General features: G+C 42.4%; 1 pseudogene; it reads right to left on the bottom strand.

Moving 5' to 3' along the window:
• Positions 1-12,599: 12,599 nt before the first annotated feature.
• Positions 12,600-13,591, bottom strand: LOC150017772 (olfactory receptor 5B21-like; annotated as a pseudogene).
• Positions 13,592-25,746: the final 12,155 nt, after the last annotated feature.

Genomic DNA, 25,746 nt, shown 5'->3' with positions numbered 1-25,746 from the left:
CTTATGTATACCATTATAGATATTCTGTAATAAACATCTTGTGCCTAAATCTTTGTCACCTGGCTTATTTCCTTAGAAGAGGAATTACTGGGTCAAATGTTATGAACAGTTTTAAGGCTCTCGATATACTTTACTGAATTATTTTTTAGATAGGTTAGTTCAATGAAGTGTCTTACCATACTTAGAAGATGCACTGCATAACAAAGTACTTCAAAGGATTTACACATGAGCAAGATACTTCAGCAAAGGTGGGTCAATAGGGTTGAGGGGAGTGTATAAATGGAAACAGCCCATCTCCATCTTCTCCCCTGAGGAGGTAGTGTCTATCTTGTTAATACTAGAAGCACAAGTTTTCAGTCTTGTACCACATCCTCTCAGAGACTTCATGCTTGGTTAAAGTTATGACAGAGTTTTGGACCACAAACCCCGATCCAATTTGCCATTGGTATTCTAAACTGTCAGGAGGATTGCCCCCTTTGTTCTTATTCTTTCTGCTCTGGCTCCTCTGTTAGGACTACTGCCGTCTTTTCCCCAATGCTGTTCCTACCTTGGAATTGGAATACAAATTTCCTCCTTGTTGGCCAAACTGGATCATCAGCTCTAGTAACCACCTTTAGTCAGCTTTACTCTTCCCAACTTCTTAAAGTTTCCTCCATTCAAAAACTCGGAACTTGTTTCCCAGAAACTGAGCTGGGGCAGAGTCTCATGTAGATAGAACCCCAGTGTTGTGTCTTATCCTAGATTTTCTGACGTACATTTGCACATTAGGTCCCTTTTTTTTTTTGCCCACAACACCTCAATTAGTAAATAAACAAATTTCTGAAATTTTCTACAGTTAAACTGTTTGAAAATTTGGTAGATTAGATTTAGATTATCTTCTGATATAAGTTAAAAACACATGGGTACTTGTGGGGCAGATATCATTTGCTGGGAGAGGTAAACTGAGAAGGCCAGAGGCTACTGTTCACCCAGCACCCTCCTCTAGAAGCAAGAGTGCCACTCAGAGAGGAGGACACCACTGTTTCTGCCTCAGTGTGGAACTCCTTGGCTCTGGGATTTTGCCAAAGGGAAGAGACAGGCTCTAAAACAGAGAATTCTAAAGTTCTTCTTCTTCTTTTTTAATTTTTTGTGACTTAAAATTCTTTCTTAAGGAATAGACTATTTGAAGCAAAGTATAGAGCATTTCAAGTCAGGGCACTCTCCAGACATGATGCAGCTTTTGTTGGGTAGCAATTAAAAAGAAGCCAGAGACAGGGACCGTTGTACCTCTTCTGAGCTCTCCCCTACACAGAGCCACAGTGTGGTGGCTCTATATCTGAGTGTCTATCAACCTGGCTCACATGGTAAGCCTCACCCTGACGATTACCTAAGGGTCCGCCCCTTCAGCATATGGGTCTCCCCAAAGCTGGCAACAGTAGCTTTTCCATAGGAAGGGCTGAGCTAGCTAGGCACAAGCTTCAGACCTTCCTAAATCTGCTCAAACAAGCAGCAACTGAGCCCAGCCCCTGTACCTCTCACCGAGTGTGGCCTCAGGCCCGGCACTAGTAGCAGCCATCTGCAGATTGCTCCATAGTTTATGTGTAAGGGCCCCAGACAGAACACAGGTGGAGGCTGACCTTGGCCTGCACCATCCAGAAAACCCTAGAGCCTGCCCACCAAGTGGACAGTTACAGACCATGTTGGAGCAGCACCCAGCCACCTCCACAAGCTACAGAGAGTTGCTGGCCAGGGGACACAGCCAGTCCTACCAGCTGTCCGGACTGAGTAAATCCCTCCCAACGACCGGCTGACAGCAATTAAGGCTGATTTACAAGAGGATGGAGTACTTAGCCCACATGGAGGGTGCACCTTGAGTACCCAGCTTGGGGGATAGAGGAGGTTGTGCCACTGGACCCTACAGGATGCCTACTACATTAGGCCACAGTACCAAGACATGGAGTCAAAGCAGCTCTAACAAACACAGGGAGGCTGCCAAAATGAGGAGACAAAGAAATATGGCCCAAATGAAAGAACAGAACAAAACTCCAAAGAGAACTAAACAAAATGGAGATAAGCAATCTATCAGATGCAGAGTTCAAAACACTGGTTATTAGGATGCTCAAGGAACTCAGTAGGTACTTCAACAGCATAAAGCTGATCCAATCAGAAATCAGGGAGACACTAATTCAAATAAAGAACAATATAGGGAATTAATAGCAGAGTGGATGAAGCTGAGAATCAGATCAATGATTTGGAACATAAGGAAGAAGAAAACATATAATCAGTACAGCAAGAAGAAAAAAGAATCCAAAAAATTGAGGATAGTGTAAATAGCCTCTGGGGCAACTTCAAGTGTTTCAACATTTGAATCATTGGGGTGCCAGAGAAGAAGAGAAAGAACAAGAAATTGGAAACCTATTTGAAAAAATAATAAAAGAAAACTTCCTTAATTTGGTGAAGGAAATAGACATACCAGTCCAGGAGGCACAGAGAGTCCCAAACAAGTTGGACCCAAAGAGGATCATACCAAGACACATCATAATTAAAATGCCAAAGGTTAAAGATAAAGAGACAATCTTAAAAGCAGCTAGAGAAAAGAAGAGAGTCACCTACAAAGGAGTTCCCATAAGACTATCAGCTGATTTCCCAGAAGAAACTTTGCAGGCTAGAAGGGATTGGCAAGAAGTATTCAAAGTGATAACAAGCAAAGACCTGCAACCTAGATTACTCTGTCTAGCAAAGCTATCATTAGAATGGAAGGGCAGATAAAGTGCTTCCCAGACAAGGTAAAGCTAAAGGAGTTCATCATCACCAAGCCATTATTACATGAAATGTTAAAGGAACTTGTTTAAGAAAAAGCAGAAGATCAAAACTATAAACATTAAAATGACAATAAATACATAACTATCAACAATTGAATCTAAAAAACAAACTAAGCAAACAAGCAGAACACAGAATCATAGATATGGAGAACATTGGGATGGTGGCCAGTGGGGAGGGGGTTCTAGGAGAATGGAGGAAAAGGTGAAGGGATTAAGAAGTAAAAACTGGTAGTTACAGAATAGTCAGGGGGATTTTAAGAGCAAGTGTAGGACATGGAGAAGCCAAAGAGCTTATATGCATGATCCATGGACCTGAACAAAGGAGGGAGAATTGCCAGAGGGAATGGGAAGTACTGAGTGGAGGGGACAAAGGGGGAAAAATTGGGACAACCGTAATAGCAGGATCAATAAAAAAATAATAAAAAGAAGCCAATAGCTTCATGAGTGATACAAGCTAAACCATGGGCCAGTTAGTTTACCAGAGAAAACCAGTGAAAGAGACAGCTAAGAAGAGCCCTTTGGGGGACAGGACAAACTTCAAAAACTACTCCTGCAAAGGAGTACCAATTTAATTGGATGAGATTTTGGAATAATTTATGTTCCAGGGTGTTGTCACAAACAAAAGCCTAAGAGCAGGGAGTATTTGAGGAAAGAAGAGAAGAGAGCCCTGTTAAAGCCCACCATTATCCTAGGGAGACTGTGTGCATGCCCAGGACTGCACCCTTCAAGGAGCAACACCAGAGTCTTTGTTCTGAAGAGGGAATAGACTTCACTAAACTAGTCCAGCCAGCCACTAAGCAGACAATCATAATAAACCCTGGAGGCAGAGGGAGGGAACTGGTATCTGGAACTGATACCATATATTATCTAAAGTGTCCAATTTCAATGAAAATTATGTGACCTTCAAAGAAACAGGAACGTGTGACCCCTATACAGGAAATAAGCAGGGAACGGAAACTGCCTGTGAGAGGGACAAGTGTGAGATTCAATAAAGAGTTCAAAGTAGCCATTAAAATACACAGGGAGGGGCAAAAGTAGTTTTACAGTTGTCCGTATTGAAAACAATACAATAATGAATAAATAATAATATTAGAAACTCTGTTTCATGTACTCACACCTGTACACCTACTTTTGATCCACCTTATATATTTAAAGAACTGAGGAAAACAGTGCTTAAAGAAGTAAAAGAAGATATGACGGTGTCTTATTATGTAGATAATATCAATAAACAGACAGAAATTACAAAAGAATCAAATGGAATTTGTGAAGTTAAAGAGTGCAATAATTGAAATGAATAACTCACTACAGAGGCTCAACAGTAGAGTTGAGTTGGTAGGAGAAAGAATTAGTGTACTTGAAGATAGATCAATTGGGCTTGATCAAAGTTGAAAACTTTTGTACATCAGAGGACATTATCAAAAGAATGAAAAGGCAACACACTGAAAGGGAGAAATATTTACAATTACATTTATTATCTGTTAAAAGACTTGTATTTAGAATATTAAAAACACAACTCAATAATAAAAACAAAAAACTCCAATAGGCACTCAATCTGAATATACATTTTCCCCAAAGAAGATAAATAAGTACTTGAAAAAATGCTTGACCTCTTTAGTCATCAGGAAACAGCCAATCAAAATCGCAATGAGATATTTCACATCCAATAGGATGTTTAGCCAGAGAAGTAACAATAGACAGATCATAAAAGATAGATAATAATAAGTGTTGGTGAGAATGTGCAGAAATTGGAATCCTCATATACTGCCGGTGGGAATGGACAATAAAATGATGTCACTACTTTGGAAAGCAGTCTGTCAGTTCCTCAAAAGGTTAAACATAGTTTCTGTATGACTCAGCAATTCTACTCCTAGAGAACTGAAAATATAATTTTATACAAAACTTGTACGTTAATGATTATAGCAACATTGATCATCATAGCTGAAAATTAGAAACAATCCAAATGTCTACCAGCTGATAAATGGACAAAGAAGATGTGGCATATCCATACAAGGGGATATATTCAACCAGAAAAAGGAATGAAGTACTGATGAACCTTGAAAACAATATGCTAGGTGAAAAAAGTGACCACATATTTTATGAGTTCATTTATATGAAATATCCAGGCAAGTCTGTGAAGACAGGAAGTATACAGTATTAGTCAAGGGTTGAAGAATGAAGAGGGATTGAAGGATGCTAGCTAAATGGTACAAGGTTCATTTTGGGGGTGATGAAAATGTTCTAAACTTAATTGTGCTGATGGTGGCAGAACTCGGTGAATATACTAAAAATCATCAAATTGTATACCTCCAATGGGTAATGTGAAATAATAGATAAAAAAAATGTACATTGGTCTCTGCTCCTGGTTACTGGCACTCGTACCTAAAACGCTTGTAATTTTCTACGTGATAAGAGCACGAGGAATATCTTTTGTTCTAATAGTGGTCTTTGACCCCCGGTTCCTGACACAGAGCTCGTAAATCCTTTGGAATTTCCTGGTTGATAGCAGTGTCTTTTGTTCTGATGAGGTGGCTCTGGATGGGCTGGTCACCAGAAAGGCAAGGCCATGATTAGAAGCTTGAATTTTTGGCTCCATTGCTCATTCTCCAGAGAGGAGGAGAAGCTGGAAGTGCAATTAATAATTGATCATGCCTATGTGATAAAGCCTCCATGAAAATCCCAATAGTATGCAGTTCAGAGAACTTCTGAATTGGTGAGCACGTCTATGTGCTGGGAGGAGGGGTGCACCCCAACTCCATGGGGAACCTGGCCAGGCCTTGCACTATGTATCTCTTCACTTGGCTCTTCATCTGTATCTTTTATTATGTCCTGTACTTTATAATAAATGGATAAGTGTGTTTCCGGAGTTCTGTGGGTTCTTGTAGCAAATAATCAAATCCAAGGGTGTGTCTTGGGGGGGATCATGAGAACCTTCAATTTGTAGCCTTGTCATTCTGATGTTGTGGGGACCTACCACTTTTGATTGGCATCTGAGCGGGGTGAGGGCAGTCTCATGGGACTGAGCCCTTATCTGTGGGGCCTGTGCTAACTTTGGTTATTGTCATAATGGAATTGAATTTTAGGATACCTGGCTGGTGTTGCAGAGAAATGCTTGGTGTGGGGAAAAAACCCTACACATCTGATTAAAGGAGAAACACACAGGAACAGAAGTTTGTTTTTTTCATACTTAGGTAAATTGTAGGGTATGTGAATTATATTTCAACAGAGCTGTTATAAATATAATTCCGATTGTTTATACTTAGAGATGTGAAGATGAGAGAGAAAAATATTGAGAAATTAAAATTCAGGCAATCAATAACTTTTTTACCACTGGTCCTTTTATCGATTATGCATCTGCACTTCCAAACTTTCTTTCTATACCAAATTTGACTTTTATTTCAGTAGATAAGTGATTATTTTAAGTTACCTTCTGGTACCGCTGACTGCCAGCCAGGAATGTGGCCGTAGGAGTGTTGCTTCTAAATATGGGAATATTTGTGTAGTTACTTGAACATTTTAGTGCATATTTGCCCTTATTTATAAAAAGCATAGTAGGAAATAAAAAAATACAGTGCCGATGTTAATGATTTTACAGTTGACAAAGGAAGATATCATTTGGTAATGCCAAAAACAATAAATCTGATGCTTGCTGAATTTAGGCACGTCTGACAACTGTGTTCAATTATAAAGGAAAACGACTCAATTTAAAACACGTGTACAAAATGCTATAAAGACACTGCTGAGGTTTGCAGCTGAGAGGCAAGGTGTCGTGGTGGAGCCAACATGTGGATCTTTACAGTCAGGTATAGTAAAATCTGATTCTGATACACTGATTTTTCTTCTGAATTTATTTTTTTTTTAACTCAGTGATGCCGGCCCCCCTTGGCAGCCACGCCTCGGGTGGGTTTGTTGCAGAATAGTGCAAATACCAAAAAAGTCAATGCCTAGCCTTTGGGGTTTAAAATATGTTTTCGAAACTCAAGACAGAGATAAAGCTTTGTGATAAAAAGCTTTTGAACTTTAAAAACTAGAACCATGAATAACCTAGGGCATAAACTCATGCCTTAACTACAGATATATAAGAATATGTGATTAGTCAGAGTCAGTTTCCCAGTGTTTTCTTTCTCTCAAAAGCTAGATAAAGATTCCCCTAGGCTTGCAGGGTGAAGAAGGTCAGAGCAGAAGTGAGCTCAGAGGCTGGTGAATCCGTAGGAAGAAATTCTGTGGCCCAATCTCTAGAGCTTCCGCACTCTTGAGTTGTAGGAGGTATTGAGAAGACACGGCTGAGTGGCAGGGCCAGGCAGAGAAAATCTCACTGACCCAGTGACCTGGGACAGTGGGTGAATGTGTCTGATGCCTTTGAGAGTCCAGAGAGGCTTTCCTTTTCAGGCATGCAGTTAGGACTCTGATTTCATGGTCAGGCCACTGGAGACCTGGTGGGACTAGGATGTCGCAGTAAATGCCTGCACGGTCACACCACCACGGAGGAACAGGCCTTGTCACTATCTGTGCCATCCTTAGGACTTGGGACTCTCTGAGTCCCGAGAAAGGGAACGAGTGTGTGTATGCGTGGGTGCTGGGGAGAGGGGGGAGTTAAATGGTCTGCTATTGCCCTGAATTGACAAATAGTTTTGCCATGTGGCAGATAAGCTCAAAAGAGAACTTGTTGAAGATGGGAAAAAAAGTCACACTTCTTGCACAGGAGAATCTGGGGCCTATTCTAAATGGGCTGGGACTCAGCCTCAGCTGACACTTCACTGAGGGAAGTTCACTGTCACCAAGCTGGCGACAGTGATTCAGCTGTTACAGGCTCCGTTATCAAGGAAGAAAGATGAACAATGCTTGAATTTTCTCTTTACAAAATTTTCAAGGGAATTGAAAAGACATTTTCATAGTTACGCAACCTCATACTCTATCATTTACATAATTACTATCAGCAGATCTTTATATCTATGTGCAACATTAAAATTAAAGCATCCCTTTACCAAATATCTTTTCAAATAAACTAAATGATCAAGGATTTCTGAGTTGCAGAGTTACACCAGAAAATTAAACTTAATTGTCAATACTTAAAGGATGATCTATTTTTATTTTTTATAATCTATTTTAAATGATTTAAATATTCATGTATACCAAACATAACATTCAGATACAAATAAGCATTTATATCATATTTGAGACTTTATGATATTTTTTGTTCTCTGCCTTGAATCCCCTTCCTCCCTCCTCTCCTTCCAAACAAATGCATAAAATGTAAATATAAAGTTCAAATTCCAGGCATTGCACTTCCTAAAACATTTTCAGAAAAGCATTTCCAGGAAAAGCGGGATTATCTGAGTGGAAAAATAACTCTCCTATCTGCCCATTCCTCGTCCCAGAACATCGAAATAAGAATCGTCAAGCCCCGGAAGCTTCCAACAGTTGACTTGTTTTGATGGCAGTCTCTGGCCCATGTAGTTGCCGCGGGAATCAGAAGTGGTTAAACTTGTGGGAATCAGTTCATGTGCTGCCTTGGGCCAAAGTCCTGGCAGAATGGAAACAGCACTGGACTTTGCGTCTAAGTATCTGGGTTCGGTTCTTTGTCACCTCTGTGGTCTTCATTTTGTCTTTGTCTTTATATGTATTTTAAAACTTTATTAAACGATATATTACACATATATTAAATTTTAAAATATATACGCAAAAGTGTTTAAACCTATGCTGTGTAAAGAATACTGCGTTAGAAACCCCACCCATGTATGCATCTAGAAACAGAAGTTACAAATGTCTTGAATGTGCTTATGAATCACCGGGGGATCAGATATAAATACAGATTCCGGGTCTCTAACCAGGTCCCAAGTGGCACAGATGGTGGCTGTCCGCAGATCACACACTGAGAGAGGCATCTAAGAAGCCTCCTGCGCACCTTTCCCCAATATCATCGCTTTTTACTTTCGCAAGAGGTAAGCACTATCCCAAATTTTGCGCCAATTACTCTTTGTTTTATTTTAAATAGTTTTAGCACCTGTGACTGCATTTCTAAGCATTAAAGTTGTTTAGTTTTGCCAGTTTTATACAAGTAGAATAATACCACGTACATCCTTTTGTTACTTCCTTATTTCACTCAATCTTATGTTTCAGGGATCATTTATGTAGATGGGTAGACCTGTACTTTACTTACTTTTGCTGCTGTTTGGTTTCTATTACATGACTGTGACCTATTTTATTCATCCATTTCTACTGTTGACAGACATTTGTGTTGCTTCTGCTTTTTTTTGCTGTGGCGAACTATGCTTCTATAAGCATTTCTGGTATATGTTTTATAATGCAAATGTGCAAGAATTTCTCAAGGTTATATGCCTACCCATAGAACTGCTGGACCATAATGTACACATTGGGGCAAGCAAACACGGGTTTACAGTTGTGAGCATATGAAACACAAAGTTTATTCTTGTATTATTATTAATTATTGTATTATTTTCCATAAAACAACTGTAAACCTACTTTTGCCCCACCCGTTACATTTGTGGTCAGCTTTTCAATTGGATGCCAAATTGTTGTCAAAGTGGTCAGTCCAATTTACACACAGCCATCATTAACATTTGGGTTGTCTGATTTTTAACTTTTGCTATTTTGGGGGTTGTAAAAGTATGTCCTGGGATTTTCATTTTTATGTCTCTAATTGTCAAGTGTTTATAAGCCAGCCACGTTTTGCATTTTTAAAACATTAGCTGTGAGAACTTGGAGGAATTGCTGAACTTGGATCTTTTTCAGTGAAGAAAGGATAATAGCATACACCTTACAAAGTATTGCCTTCAGAGCGAAGGACCTGCCACTGTCAGAATGACATTGACTGCTTATTTTTAGATATCACTTTGAGGAGTAAGCTCTTGGGGGTAGCTTGCTGGGGGACGCATCTCCAGACGATGCAGGTTATCAATGCGGAGATGATGGGAGCACTCAGACAGCCTGGTATCAGCTCGTAAAACACACTAGACACACAAACAAATAAACAGAAGCTCATTGTTTTAGCTAAGGTAACTAACGGCTTTAATAAATAAATCTTAATCTCAGTAGTTGTACAAAATCGAGTTTGTTTCCTGTTCGTCTTCCGAGTTAGGAGGCAGCTTTTTGCCTCTGGTGCAGGAAACCAGGCTTCTCTCCTGTGCCCCAGGGTCATGGAGACCCCTCTTCCACCTGTCTGCGGAGGAGACGGAGAGTCAAGAGATCCTAACACCCGCACACTTCTTAAAAGTTTATGCCTTGAAATAGAATCTCTCTTCCGATCACATTCCTTTCGTGAGACCTAATCACATGGCCACCGCTGTATGCAAGGGGGCCCCCAAAACCAAGTCCTGGGTAGGCTGCCACCTGCGAGCAACAACAGGAAGGGCATAATGGAGGGACATCCACAGTCATACATAGCGTTAACCCATGATATCAACCTTTCCCACCATCGTTAAGACAACGTGAGGCGGCATTGTGGTCCCGTCATCCCATCTTCCCCACTTAGGCAACTCGATGCCCTGTTCCATGCCGATTCTCCTCTGAACGCTCACGGGCATGTAGTGCACACACAGCGGTGGGAGAGGTGAGCGAAGAGGACCCGCAGTTTTCTCACGTCTTGGCGTTTGCCATCCTTTCCTCTCTGCGGGGAACACTCTCAGGCTGAACTGTGAGCGCTGAGAGGAGAATTGCATACCTTGTTCACTCTTGAATTTAGAGCGGGATAGGGCATGTGGCTCAGGGCTCCTCAGACGTTAATGTGTACACCGATCACCTGGGGATCTTGTTAAAATGAAGACATTATTCCAGTAGGTCTGGGGTAGAGACCCAGATTCTACATTTCTCAAAAGCTCTCGTGGCGGGGTGCGGGTGGGGGCAATGCCGCTGGTCCAAGGAAAGCAAGCGTGTGGATGCCCACCCACTCATTTATTGAACAGATATTTTTTGAGTTCCTGGAGAGTCACCTGATCGGGCTCATATTTAACTTCCTGAGGTTTATACATTACTGTAGAATGAGATATCTGATTAACACCTGTTCTGACTATTAACCAAGGTGGAGCCTATCACAATGTAGTATGCTTAACTGCTTCATAAATGTTTTTACAGAAGCGTAACTTCGATTTTTACCAAGTCTCTTCACCATAATGTTCCCGTCTTGACCTCAGTTACAGCGTGTTCTAAAAACTTAGTTTACGCGTTAAGGAAATGTGGCGCCTAGGAGGAATTTAGTAAATATTGGCTTAATGAAAGAAGACAAAAGGGAGGAATTTTCACACTCAGCTTCCTGAACAGGATCTCTTTAATTGTTTGACTTGAGAATAAAGTATCAAAATTAAACATGACATTAAACATAGAAAGGTTTTGGAAAATTTTTGAGAAAAGGACTATTTTTCCAGGTGCTCCCACTCTAATACAATCATTATTTACATTTTTGTTTGTTCTTCCCAGGTGTTTTAACCACTCATTTTTGTTACATGGTTGCAATTACACTCTAGCTCTTCTGGCCTGCTGTTTTCCATGCTATTATGTGGTCCTCACAAGCATAATTTTTAGTGGTTACATCAAAATCCATATAGGGGATGAACCACTTAATCCTTTTCCACCTTTGAACATTTAGGTGGTTTCTAACTTTTTGTTTTCAAAAATGATTCTGTGATAAACCTGTTTTTGTAGTAAGACTTTCTATATTTAGAAAAATTGTCTTTAGATCTGAACAAAGCCTTTTAAATGATTCCAAACTCCTGAAGCTGACTCAGTTCCGATTGGGACTTTGAATTAATTTTTTAAAAGATTTAATTAATTTATTTTTAGACAGAAGAGAAGGGAGGGAGAAAGAGAGGGAAACATCGATCGGTAATTGAACTGGTGACATTTTGCTTCACAGGAGGATGTCCAACTAACTGAGCCACATTGGTCAGGGTGGGACTTTGCACTAATTTAAAAGCATGGCTTCCAGTCCAGTGTTTGATCCTGAATTAGGTCAAGTGCAGCTTCTTCATCTGTGATTCTCTCTAAAACACATATACTCACCATGTTTCATGTGTATTTAAAGGTGTTCAGGCCAAATATGAATTTTTTAATCAGTCTCCTAAGCACAGTGTCTTATATAATGTTGTAACTACCCACATCACACACACACACACACACACACCCCTGAGAATTATGAGACATGTTCATAAAACATCTGTTTTCTAGCCAGATGCAATATAAGGAAAGGCCTCTCTTGATCCTGAGGTTTTATTAAAGGGAACAGCTCAGCAGAATGTAGCAGCAATAAGCAAAAAGGACAGTTACATCCTGGTCATCTTTCCTTTTGGAACAGGAATTAAAAACTAAGCCGCTTGTAGCCTACCCCCACCTCACTAAGTTGGCGTAAGGCAGAAACGATTGTGTTGGCCCTCGTCTGATGTTTCTTGGCAGTTAGGATGAGCTGCCAATCAAAGATGTAGCTTGTGGCTGTGGTGTAATGGAAATCTCCCTGATTTGCATGTGGAAGTCCTGAGGTGGAATACTTATTCTCTCATTAACTGTACGACTTCAGGTTATTAATTTATTTTCACAGCGTCACGTGTCCTTCATTTGTAAAATGAGGTCATCACAATGCTGCCTCCCAATATGGTGACAAAGATCTGATGTGATAGTGGATATGGAGATGCTTTAAAAACGGCAGTGCTCTGTACAGAGCATGGTCTCTGCTATTTCCTCCCCACTTGTTCCACCTCCTCCAAAACCAGGGGTGCTCTCGGGTAGGTCAACTCACTATGGGATTTGGAAAATGTTATGACTTTCTCATGGCAACTAACTACCCTGCAGGGCTCAGCGGGGAAAGCTGTTGATCTGGAGCTTCCCCTGCAGGGCATCCTTCACCTTCTTGCTTTGGGGGCTGCAGGTGAAGGGTTTGAACATGGGAATTACGATGGTGTGGAAGATGGACACTACTTGGCCATGGTATCATTAGTGGGTCCATGAGGCTGAACATACGTGAAAACCGTGGTGCCATAGAGACTGGTAGTAGCCAGGGAGTGGGAAGCACATGTGAAGAGGACTTCTTCCCTCCCAGTTGATGAGCACGTTCTCCCAATGGCCACCAGGACCCAGCTGTAGGTGGTGAGTGTGACTGCAGCAGGCACAGGGTACCTAGAGCAGAGAGGATGTACAGGACCATTCTTATTGTGGCTGTGTAGTCACACACCCGGTGCAGAAGGGGTGGGATGTCACAGAAGTAGTGTGTTACCTGGTTGTGCCCACAGAAAGGCAGGGCAAAGACACTCCTAGTCTGGAGGGTGGAGTTAGCATCACTGAACACATAGGAAGCAGCCACCAGCTGGAGACAGGTCTCCCTTGGTCACGACAGAAGTGTGATGGAGGGCCATGAAGTGGCTGTAGCCCCACGGAGGCTAGCAGGCAGCTCCCAGCTATGACAGATACCACACAGGAGGTCAGCCAAACCGCACAGTCCTCAAAAGAGATGGACTTATCAGAGGCCAGAAGGCTAACAGCTTGAGGGTGACCGCCGAAGAGTAACAAATACCAAAACAAAAGAGGACACAGAAGAAGAAATATGCGGGACTATGGAGATGGGAGTCTGGGAAGACGAGTACCATCGTCCTCAGGTTGCCCATCACTGTCACGGCACAGAGGGGCAGGAAGGCTCCAAAAAGAAGCTCCTGGAGGTCTGGATAATTGGAGAACCCCAACAAGATGAACTGGGTCCCCAGGGTGTGGTTGCCCATGGCAAGGGCTAGTTCTCCAGGTGTCGCCTGCAGAGGTGACAACTGATAATCACTCCAACAGTATCGCTCAGACATGCCCACCAGTGTGCAAGCTGGGATGAAGGAGAACACCAGGCAAGTATAAGCCTTCTTCTACAAGAAGCCAATGGAAAGTATTGTGTTCTGGTGGATAGAACATGGGCTTTAAAGCCAGGCAGACCCAGGTCTTTTTTTTTTTTTTTTTTTCAAGTATATTTTATTGATTATGTTGTTACAATAGTTCCAATTTTTTTCCCCTTTGCTACCCTCCACCCAGTACCCCCCTCCCCCCAGCAATCCCATCTCCCTTAGTTCATGTCCATTGATCATGCATATAAGTTCCTTGGCTTCACCCTTTCCTATTTCATTCTTTTTAAAAACAATTAATTAATTAATTAATTAATTAATTTTTATAATAATAAAAAATAACAATCTCTCCCTCTCAGACTTAAGACCCTTTACAATCTTATAAAGGACAATGGGCGAAGGTCTCATGCTCCTCTAGCTGCTTCAAGCTGGACACGGTCATCATCCTACCTACCCTTGGGTCCAGAAATTCCTAATAAGGGTGGGGGGTGTAGTGGGGAGGGTGGCCTTCCCCAAGTCTTAATTCTGACTATGGCACTGATTAGTTGGGTATCCTTGGATAAGCTCTATCAATGAGCTTTGGTTTTCTCATCTGTGAAGCGAAGGAAACATGACTACTTCTCAGGGTTGCTGTGTGGCGTACGTGAAAAAAATGAATGTAAAATGGTTGAACGTTTGGGACACAGCAGATGGTCAGTATATATAAGGCTTCTTCCCCAATCTTTTGTGCTTATATTGATAAATATGCTTACGACTCTATTTGACAATTCATTCCACCTTTTCAAAAAGCAAAGTATGATTCACATACCATAAAACTCATCATTTTAAAATGTAGGATTTAATGGTTGTCAGTATATACACAAGGTGTACAATCATCACCACTATTTATTTGCAGAACATTTTCATCAGCCATAAAAGAACCCCATACCCATTAGTAGTCACTCCCCATTTTCCCCGTCCCCAGCCCCTGACAACCATTAATTTACTTTCTGTCTCTATGGATTTTCTTATTCTGGACATTTCATATACAGTATTCCCTCACTTATTGCGGGTATTACGTTCTAGACCCTCCCCCCCCTCCGCGAAGTAGGAACCCTATATTTATTCTATGCTCTTAAACCTACATAACTGTAACATACATATACAGTACCGCAAAATCCCGCAATATAGCGAAAAAAACTGTGATAAATAATTAAAACAATATTTAAATAATCCCACAATAAGTGAACCGTGATATGGAGAGGGACTACTGTAAATGGATTCATACAATATGTGGCCTTTTGTGTCTAGTTTCTTTCACTTAATATTTTCCAGGCTCATCCATGTTGCAGAATGCATCAGTTCATTCTGTCTTATATTTAATCATCCTTCAGGGCATTCCCTCCTCTATATCATAACCATGTTGTCCTCTGAGAATCTGTTGAGTTGATTGTCACTGGGAATGCCATCATGTTGGAAATGATGGTTTAGGGCTTGCTTGATTGTCTTCCAAGATGTCTATCCGTAGGAGGACTGGAAATGCTCTTCCTCCCCACACTTGCCTCTCTCTTTTACCCTTCATCTCCCTCCTCTTTGAGGTCTGTGTTACATCCTGAAAATCAGTCCTAGGAAAACCTCACTAACCTCTTCATTCATGTTAAACAGTTTATGTAGAGAACAAGGAGGGGATGTGGTGTTCTTTTGCAGAAGAACATGGAGTAGCCTTGTTTCCACCTGTTACAGGAACAGGGTGTGATAGAAAGAGCACTGAACTCATAGGATGGAGACCTGCTTCCTAGTTCTGACTCTGTTGCCTAAAACTAGCTTTGCTATCCTGGACAATTGTCCTCTGTCTGGGCTTCTGCTTCCTCATTGGCAAAGTCAAGGTTTGGTATGGGAGATGTCGAAGGTAACATCTGGTCCTAACAATCTGACAGTGAGTGTGTGCATCTTCCCTGAACTTCCTGCCTGGGTGTGGATCTTTGTGCCAGGGTAGCTTCAGGCAACACAAAGAGAATCCTTGTGAATTTTCCTAGTGAAAGGAGTTGCTAAACCTGATTGTAACAGACAAGTTTAGGAGGCTCTGTCAAGCTCTCAAGGATCTATATGAGTACCTTGGCCATTCAAATATTTTGCCTATAAAGTATGAAGTGTTGAGAAACATTGTTAACAGAAATGAATAGATGGGAATATAAGGAGTTTTGTTATGATAACACCATTCAATTCATTGAACCCCTTTTAGTTAATGCCAAAAACCACATGGTGATGTATATCAAACATTATTTTTAAACAGGTTTTATTTATTTATTTTTAGAGAGCGGGGAAAGGGAGGGAGACAGAGAAGGAGAGAAACCTCAATGTGTGGTTGCCTCTTGCACACCCCCAACTGGGGACCTGGCCCACAACTCAGGCATGTGCCCTGACTGGAGATTGAACTGGTGACCTTTTGGTTTGCAGGCCAGTACTCAATCCACTGAACCACACCAGCCAGGGTCCAAAATTATTTTTAATTGCTCCATCATCAGTCAATCTGAAAAGAATCTCCCTTCATTTTCTTGAAAGATTTCCACCTGACTTAAAAAAGAATTTTATAGGCAGTTATTAAAGTAATTTCCTTTTTCAACACCTATTTATGAAATTATCTCTGTGTGGTAGCTTGAAAGTTTTGAAGGCTGGTGAAATGACATTCTAAGATTCAGGATGGGTTAGAAGCATGCATTCCTTTCAAAACAAGAGAAGGGCAGTTGTGAAAGGGAAGATGATAAAGAAAGCAGAAAAGACGTCCTCTCAAGGACATTGTATTTTCTCAGAAGACACTTGGGCTTCTGGAACTTGCTTCCTTTAAAATTGTTTTGCCTATGAACCTCTTGAAAAGTCTTCACTTTCCCATAATTCAATGTCCAATAGAAACTTTCCCTTCTCCAGACCATCCTAACTGAAGGCAATATTCCTTTCTTTTGAAATCCCACAGCATTTTCACTTTGGACATGCCCCTTAGTCCTTGGTTCTAACCTGTCATAAGCTCATTTTAATGACTAAACATGTGACAATTTTGCCTTTCCAGTCAAAACCCGTTTGGAGGACTGTGGCCTTAGAAGAACTAGTCAGTTTCAGGACACTACCTGGCTGGCTGCCTCTTCTTCCTCCCAGACTGGGCTTGTGGTTCTGTGACCATAGAATTTCCTGAATCACCCCATTCTCCCTTCACAAATCAACCTTCTGTTTATTATAAAGATTAGAATATGCAACCCTATAAGTCAGCCACGATATTTGTTCAATTTACATGCTACTCTTAATATTTACAAAATATGTAAAAGGCCAGCTCATTTAAACATGAACGAAATCTAGCTCGACTTTAAGAAAAAAAACTTCCCTAAAACCCATGGATTTAATATATCAGTTGAATTTTAAATACATATTTTAAAACTATAACATTAAAATAACTTTGTTAACTTACATCTCACCTAAAATCTTGGGAGTCCACACTAACATGGTCTTGGGAATCACTTAAACCAGGTTGAAATCCTTGTTTTGATATGCATTAGTTCTGTAGACTAGGATAAATTACATAATGTGATGACTAGGAGGTTCCCTCTCTATAAAGTGAGTTGAAAATTCCTACGTCACTAGAAACGTTGAGAGAACCAAATGAGATACGACACATGTAAGATGCACAGATTAGCCTAGTGCCTAGTACATAGTAAGTTTCCAGTTCATGATAGCTTATATTGGCTATGGCTTGCAGCTTAGATTTACTAATTGGCGAATATGGCTGTGTCTTACTGGAAACAAAGACAAAAAGAGTAACTTGTTTGACTCCATCCTAACAGGCTAGATTTTCCTCGGGGTGGTAAATGCAGGCATTTCAAGGAAGTGACAGAAAGGCATTAAGCCGTCCACTGAAGGTTCATGAATGGCTCTGCTGGGTGGAAGGTGATTGGAATGGAGAAGAAGCAAGTGCCTCTGAGGGAGAATTAGAACAAGACGCCACGTTCAGAGAAGTGCTGCTGTCCGGTCACGAGGGTACTGGGATGGCGCAAGGCCGCAGACGCAAGTGGCAAGTAATGTGTCTGAACACGTCTCCGCTTCCTAAAAGTAATATGTCAGGCACACCTCCTCTTTTCCACCTTTCTTCCCATGTGTCACCTCAACCTCCCACCCTTCTCTCTCATCCCATCCCATCTTCTCTTCTAGCTGGCAGATGGCTCAGCTTCTTGGAAAACGGTGCTCATTGCTGCCAGCACATGGCTCTTTCTTAGGACGGTGCCGAGTGTGGGAAGTCTCTGGCATGAGCCTCTGAAAGCCGATGACTACAAAATGCTCCCTCAGTCCTAAATGGCCCTTAGTGTTCATGTGGCTGGACTGCAGCCTCAAGGACTGAAGATGCTGAAGACGACGCTTTCAGAAACCTGGTTCTAGCTACCCCTTATTCTGTGCCAAAGCCTTCAGGCAGGGACTGCCCTTGTACTCCATGCGGTCAGGGCTTTGCATGGAATGCCCGCTCTGATTCCTGTTTTGTCCTTCAAGCGCATGGTGTCCTTCTTTCTTCCCCAATCAAAGCATATCTTTCCCACAGTTCAATGTCCAATTGAAACTTTCCCTTCTCCAGACCATCCAAACTGAAGGCAATATTCCTTTCTTTTGAAATCTTACAGCATTTTCACCTTGGACATGCCCCTTAGTCCTTGGTTCTAAACTAAACTGCTCTAAGCTCATTTTAAATACTAAACATGTCACAATTTTGCCTTTCTACTTGAAAGATAGTCACCTTGGAAGGCAGGGACCAAGGTGTTTGCAAGTTCTGTATCCATATAATTCCAAACATATAGCATGAGGCCTGTGGTGCTCAATACATATTTATTGGTTGAATAATAGAAGGAAATGTTGCCCTGGCTGGTTTGGCTCAGTGGATTGAGCGTCGGCCTGCGAGCTAAGTGTCGCTGGTTCGATCTTCCAGTCAGGGCACATCAGAGAAGGAAAACTCTGACTCCAAAAACCTCCGCTGCCTTGCGGCATACCTCTTCAGGGGAAAGGCTAAGGGAGTAAACCCCGACAGAAAATCCGGAGCCGGAGTCCCTAAGGCGGTTTGACGTTGTAGTCAACACCGGCAACTCCTGCGGCGCACCTGAAGCCAAGCTGTATTGACTCCGTCTTTCCCTTGGACCCTTCAGCTGCGAAGGGGGGGGGGTCTGCTGCACGGGCAACAGCAGACCCTCCATATCACCCTGCCCAGGCTCTGTAGCTTCAGCTTCACTGGAGAGGACACTCCAGCGTCATCGCAAGATGTCGATTCAACACGGGAGGAGACAGATACCGTGTCACTCCCGAGTCGGACTGCACAGCCATTCTCGGCGGTGCAGATAGACTCTTAAGAAGCTATACCATCGTCTCTCGAGACAGACGGCTGCCGACGACGAATAGAAGGAAATGACTTTGAGGGAAGTGAAAGAAACAGAAAAGTGATCTGAAAATTGACTAACAGTAATACAGAAAAGGCGCAGGACCAGAGAATCTGGTCGGTTGGTTCTTCTCCCCAATGAGGCCCAAAGGACGATGGGGGCTGGACATAGGAGGAATTGGGTGGAGCAGGCTACGAGAGGATTTGCAGATACAGACTCAGATATGTCTAAACCTAAAATCTGAGAGTTGCAAGACATTAGATTCAACCTAATCTGATTACATTGTCATAGAAATGTAGAATCACAGTCTTGGAAGGGATTTACTTCAGGGGTCATTGGCTGATGCACAAATCATCTTTTCAGCATCATCACCAACTGAGTATCAAACCTCTACTCAGACCCTCTAGTACTGGGGACGCTCCTGGCTGTGGAGACAATAACTTCAATAGAATGGAATTCAGCTGGATTCAGTTCAACAATTTAAAAAATATATACCTAGGATTGTGGTATGTGCTTCTGCTGGGGAGTAACAGATAACCCATGGCTCTGCATTTCTATGGATACTAGGGAATTGTTGGGAGTTTTCTACAATGTTTGCCAGGTTTATTTCTTATTTTCTACCTTCTCTTATCCTTTTCTCTACAGTTAATTCTTCTCACAACTTTGCTTTTTATTTCCTCCTTTCTTCTTGAATAGTCACCACGATTTAGGCTTTCTAGGAGCATTCAATTCCTGGGGTGAGTTCCTTGAAAATACTGATGGCAAAGGAAATTAATACGCTGTCTACTAATAACATATGTCAAAGATGGAAGCAACCTTCAAAATTATGTATCCAACGCTGTCATATACAAGGAGATCCTAAGGGCCAGGGTGGAAAAATGTTTCACTCCTGATCGCCCAATCAAATGGAGAGTGAGGGTGAGTGAAATTAGTAGTCAGTATGTTCACACAGAAGATCCCAGGAGACTATTCTCAGTGACTAACACTCAAGTATGTAAGATAAAAGGGCTGTAATAATTTGAGCCAGCACGTGTGTCACATTTGCATGTCATTTTCATACACCCACATCAACGCCTTCCAGTCTCTTCTCAGTTATTTTGTAAGTGAGATTGTATCCTCACGTCCCTTATTTGTCATTTTGAGTTTTTCATTTCTCTATTCCTCTTACCCACTCGGAGGCTTTGGCCCAGATCCCTGAAGCATGCAAAGGGAAAATGTATTCACAGAGCATTAAAATTAAACTTCAGATAACTGTGTTTCTGTGACCATCTGGTTCCTCCTAGAACAGCCACTTCTCAAAAGCAGCAGCTCTTGGCTTCAATATTCCATCCAGGGCCCAGAAAAGGGGGATGCTCAATAAGTAGACCCATGTTGGAAAGGTTGATGGTGACAGGCAGAGTCACCCAGAGATAGTTGGGGCACATAGTCTGACAAAGATTTTAACGCAAGACTGTATATTCTTGGAGGGCAGGGACTTTCTTATTCATCACACTATCTCTAGCATGAGGTACAAAGTAGACCGTCTATATTTGTTGAATGCATGGAAGTGTGAAGTTATAGGAAAAGTGCTACACCCTTCTGTAAGGGTGTGAAAGCCAAATTGCAGTTGATTGTCTACTGAAAGAAATGCCTCTAGAGAAAATAATATTTTATGTTTTTGGAAATTCACAGCCATTCTCCCATTGGATCTCTACCGCAGATTTCTGGGGTAGGTCTCCACTGGGAAAGGCCACACGAAGTCCTAAATGCTATACACGTATAAAGTGTTGTTATTTTGACATAAATAATGGATCTATCAATTTTTGGAGCAAATATTCCCAGCCCCAGATTAGGGTCCTGGGACGCAGGAACCTAATTTATTCTCAAGAAGTTATTTAGAGAAGAGGGACATATAAATGCCTGATAAACCCATGTGAATGCGGCACTGAGGAATCCAATGTGCGTCAGCTTGAGCAACAGAGGAGAATTTATCATATGGTTACAAAGATATCTCCTGGCCCTGGTGATGCTTTTGAAACACGATCATAAATCTGCTGATGGTCCTCCTTTCAAAAGGTGGAGCTTAATTCCCCTCCCCTGGAGCAAGGGCTGGACTCAGTGACTCAGGCCTAACAGATGCAATCTGGGAGAAGTGACAATGCGTGACTTCTGAGACTTGGTCATGACTTCAGTTCTCTAGAGCTGCAGCCACCAAGCCCCACAAACGGGATAACCTAATACAAATGTATTGCGTCACAGCTCTGGAGGCTAGACATCGGAGATCGAGGTGTTGGCAGTGCTGTTTTCTTCCGAGAGCAGCGAGGAAGAATCTGTCTCTTTCCCAGCTTCTGGTGGTTTGCTGGCTGTCTTCTGGTGTTTATATCAATCTCTGCCTTCATCATCACACAACATTTTCCCCAAATGCATGTCAGTCTTTGTGTGCCAAGTCCTCCTTTTCATAAGAACATCGGTCACCATAATAACCTCATTTTAACCTGCGACCTCTGTAAAGACCTGATCGACAAATAAGGTTACCTTCTGAGGTACTGAGGGTTAGGACTTCAACATGTGAATTTGGGGGAGGGCACAATGCAACTCAAAGCAATCAGAAAAGATCAGTGGCTTCCTCCCTGCTCTCTCCTTGGATCACTCACTCTGGGGGAGTGTTGGGAGAACCCTCCAGAGGACCAATGGCAAGGGCTACATGGCAGGGATCAGTTCCTCCTGCTGCCAACCAGGTGAGTGAGCCACAGGAAAAGTAGCCCCCCGAGTCCCAGCCAAGCCTTGAGATGACTGCCACTCACGCTGACATCTTCTCCCAACTTTGCGGAGGTATAACTGACAATTAAAGACTGTATATATGTAAGGTATACAGCTTGATGATACACTGTGAAATAATGACCACAATTAACATAACCATCCCCTCACATAGCGACTATATATATATATATGGGGAAGAACACTTCAGAGCTACCTTCTTAACAAATTTCAAGCGTGACACGGTATTGTTACCTATAGTCGCAGTGTTGTTCCTTATATTCCCAGAATCTGTTCGTTTTGAATAACTGAAACTTTGTGCCCTGTGACTAACATCTATTCCCCGTCCCCTGCCCAGCCCCTGGTAATCACCATTATACTCTCTGCTTCGAGTTTGACTTTTTTAGATTCCACAGTAAGTGAGATCACGCAGTATTGGTTTTTCTGTGTCTGACTTATTTCACTTAGCATAATGTCCTCCAGCTTCACCCATGTTGTTGCAAATGGCAGGATTTCCTTGTTTTTAAAGGCTGAGTAATATTCCATCATATATATGTCACATTTAAAAAATTCCATTCCCCTGTTAGATTGTATCCATGTCTTGGGTGTTGGGAGTAATGTTGCAATGAATATGGGAGTGTAGACATCTCTTTGAAGTTCTGATTTCATTTCCTTTGGATATATACCCAGAAGTGAGATGGTTGAATCAGGAGATGGTTCTATTTTTGAATTGTTTGAGGAACCTCCATACTGCTTTTGATAATGACAGTACCAATTGACACCCACCAATAGGGTCCAGGGTTCTGGCTGATAGCTTGACTATAACCTCATGAGGGACCAAGCAGAGCCACTCAGTTCAGCTGCTCTGGAATTCCTGGGCTGCAAAATTGTGAGATAACGACTGTTTGTTGTTTTAAGCTGCTAACTTTGGGTGTAATTGTTATGCCTTGACGGATAACTAAAACAGACCCCACAGGAAGGGAGAAGGCAGGAACCAGTAGTAGGCAGGAAAGCAGACAGAACTCTGCCTGCTGGCTTCCCACAGACAGAAATGTGGCTCCCTCATGGCTCCTGAGTTTACACGTTATAGTTCCAGTGACACAGAACCCTTAATTCCAGTTTTCTGAGTGAGAGAATGTGGGGTGCAGCTTGGGTCCACTGTGGCAGGGGGGTAGGGTTAGGGACAAAACCGTGTTATATGGGGCTTGATGATGATATCATTTTGGGGAGAAAACTAATTCAGAAAAGGAACACAAGATGACATACGAAACATGATGACTTGGAATGAAAAAATAAATCACAACAAATTAAAAATGTTCTAAAACTGACCAATGCCAAAACATTACAAAATGAAAAAAATGGCATGATATTTGAATTAGTTACCTCAGATGGTTGGAAGAGGTTTCCCCAGGCTGCCCTCTGGCTCCATACATTCCAAACCCACATGCATCTCAGCGCTGCGGACCCCTGACCACACTGGTCTGAATTCTGGTTCTGCCTTCCCGTGACTGATGCTGGCTGGGTCAGCACAGTGATCCTAGAAGCCATTTTCCACTGGGGTAACTGCCAATAACTTAACTAAATACAAAAATATGTACAAACCATATAGCTCTGTGCAGTAAACCCAAGCATGGTGTATTTCTACCTTAACGACCCTTAGCTGACCTCCCATTGCCTGCAGCCCCCTGAACACTGTGGGAGGGAAAGTAGGAGGAAGGGGAAATCCAGGTGTAAAGACAATGTTTTTAACCAATTGTGTCTGAGGAAGCTTCTTTTTAAAGTTGTACCAAAAAAAAAAAAAAAAAGAACCCCAAAAAACACACGTGACCACATAAACACACAGCTGTGGCCTTCCCAAGGCCTTGGAATGGTCTGGGCAGCTAAGGAACCCTGGCCTCTTGGTTTGTCACTTTCATGGAAAATTTACCTCTGGGCAGGATCTTTTAGAACAAAATGTTTGCTGGAGACTAAACCTGGTGGATGAGGTAGGTGTTCCCTGAAGAAATGGAAAAAAAATAAAAAAGCTCTGGTAAAAGATAATCCCAATGTACTGTGAGGAGGGATTTGGGTGGGCTCAGAGAGCACAAATGTGGACGTGGGGCCTTGGCTCAGCTGCAGGGTCGAGGTCAGGGAATGCTTGCCGGGGAAAATGACATCTTGGGTGAATTATACCGGCGAGTGTTGGGGGCAGCGTACGTGCGCAGAGGCGGTATTAGAGACATTGGCTGGCCTGGGCACAGCAGATATCTTAGTGACATTGGGATGAAGTGTGAGAGGATGGGCTTGCTGAGAAGCAGGAAACTATCCGGGCTGGATCACGAGGGCCTGGCGTGTCATGCGAGACTCTCTGAACTCTCCCCTGAAGGACACGGGGGTCTCGGTGAAGGGTTTGGAGCAGCAAACTTAGGTCATCAGATCTGCGTTAGTACATGAGCCCAGCACCTTCAGTTAGTATGGGAGACGTAGTGTTGTTAGGAGGAAATGCCCCGCAGACAATCTGATGATCTAGTTGGCTTTTATCCGGTGATTCACAGATCGGGCAGCATCCAGTCTAGCAGATGAAAAGGAGCTCCAAAGAGCTGTATTAAGTGAACAGAAACAAGGAAGTTATACTGGACCTTTGCTGATTGGTTAAATCAGGGTCACTTTCCTTACATGGGATAAAGGGAAGTCTTGGAGCAGGGCTGGGTAACTTGTGCTGAGCAGGCCAGTGCTGATTGCTTGTCCCAGGTTTTCCTTTCCTGGGAGAGCTGAGCGTAGCAACTTAGTGGAGTTTCAGTTTGCTGACATGGGGCTTAGTGTGAGCTACTCCATGTCGGGGCTAATGCGGTTACCTTAACAGCAGAAACTGGAACTCCTTCCCATCTGAAACACAGAAATGCAGAAAAAAATTAATAGCAAAATAAGTCGTAATCACTATGTTGTAGACCTGACACGAATGTAATATTATATGTCAACTATAATGGAAAAATAAAAGAAATTAAAAAAAAAATTGGAAGATATGATTGAGCTCAAATCTAAGCACAGGAAATTCCCAAGAGCCAGATCAGCAGAGGCTCCTGAAGCTAGAAGCGCCCCTAGGGGAAGGGGACAGAGTCAGGGTCTTTACAGTTGGGACGGAGGGCTCTCATGGCCACACCAGGTAGGGAGTCTGGACTGCAGGCCTGGCACAAGAAAAATGCTGGCACTGACTTAGGACTCATACAGATGGCTGTCTACCCAGGCCTCTGTGGATAAAGGGTTAGGACATTGAAAAAATGTGCAGATAAGGTATCATTTGTTCCTGAGCTTCAAACATGGAGACCTCTCAAGGCCTCTTTCCCTCCTAGGGTATGTGCTGTGTTTGCAACCTACAACATACTCATGCATGTAGTATTTACCGAGATCCTACTATATGCCAGGTCTCACGTACTACAGATATAATTTTCTTTTAAAAGCTGCTGGATGATTATCTGGGAACATATCTAGGGACAACAATTTTGAAAAATTTTGACATTTCTTTCCCTTCGCTCTTCCCAGCCACGGCATTGTATCTTTCCCGTGCAAGCCCCAGCAGGCTTTTTCTTTGAGGCAGGATGAGTTGATTTTACGATGCACATCCTTGTAGAACAAAGGAAGGGGAGGATTCCATCCACAATGAGAGGCTATACATCTCTGCTGAGGGCCCCAATCCTAGGTCTGGCGCCTTAACTAGATATCTGTCCACAAGACATGGGAGTTTATCAATAGGAGAGAGTCACTCAGCTCAACTGAACAAGGTGTCTGTCTGCCAGGCGGCAGAACTGGGTGAAAGATTAGGGAACTGGTAATGACACACGAAGCAAAGTCCACACGGCCTCGTGGGCCTGCAGTCTTGGTTAGGCAAGCAGTAGGCCCACAGCCCTGGGGAAGGAGCAGGGTGTGCAAGGCTGGGTGGAGACGCATGACTCCTGGAAGAGAGTCTAAGTATAGGGCAGGGTTAGGCAAATTTACACCCTGAGAATTGATAACTTTCTTCCTGATGAAGGATAT

The sequence above is a fragment of the Furipterus horrens genome, unplaced genomic scaffold, assembly GCF_987537825.1.
Source record: "Furipterus horrens unplaced genomic scaffold, mFurHor1.1.pri manual_scaffold_2, whole genome shotgun sequence".
Taxonomy (NCBI): Eukaryota; Metazoa; Chordata; class Mammalia; order Chiroptera; family Furipteridae; genus Furipterus; species Furipterus horrens.
Note: the sequence above shows the minus strand (reverse complement) of the source record. Positions and strands in the feature narration are given on the sequence as shown.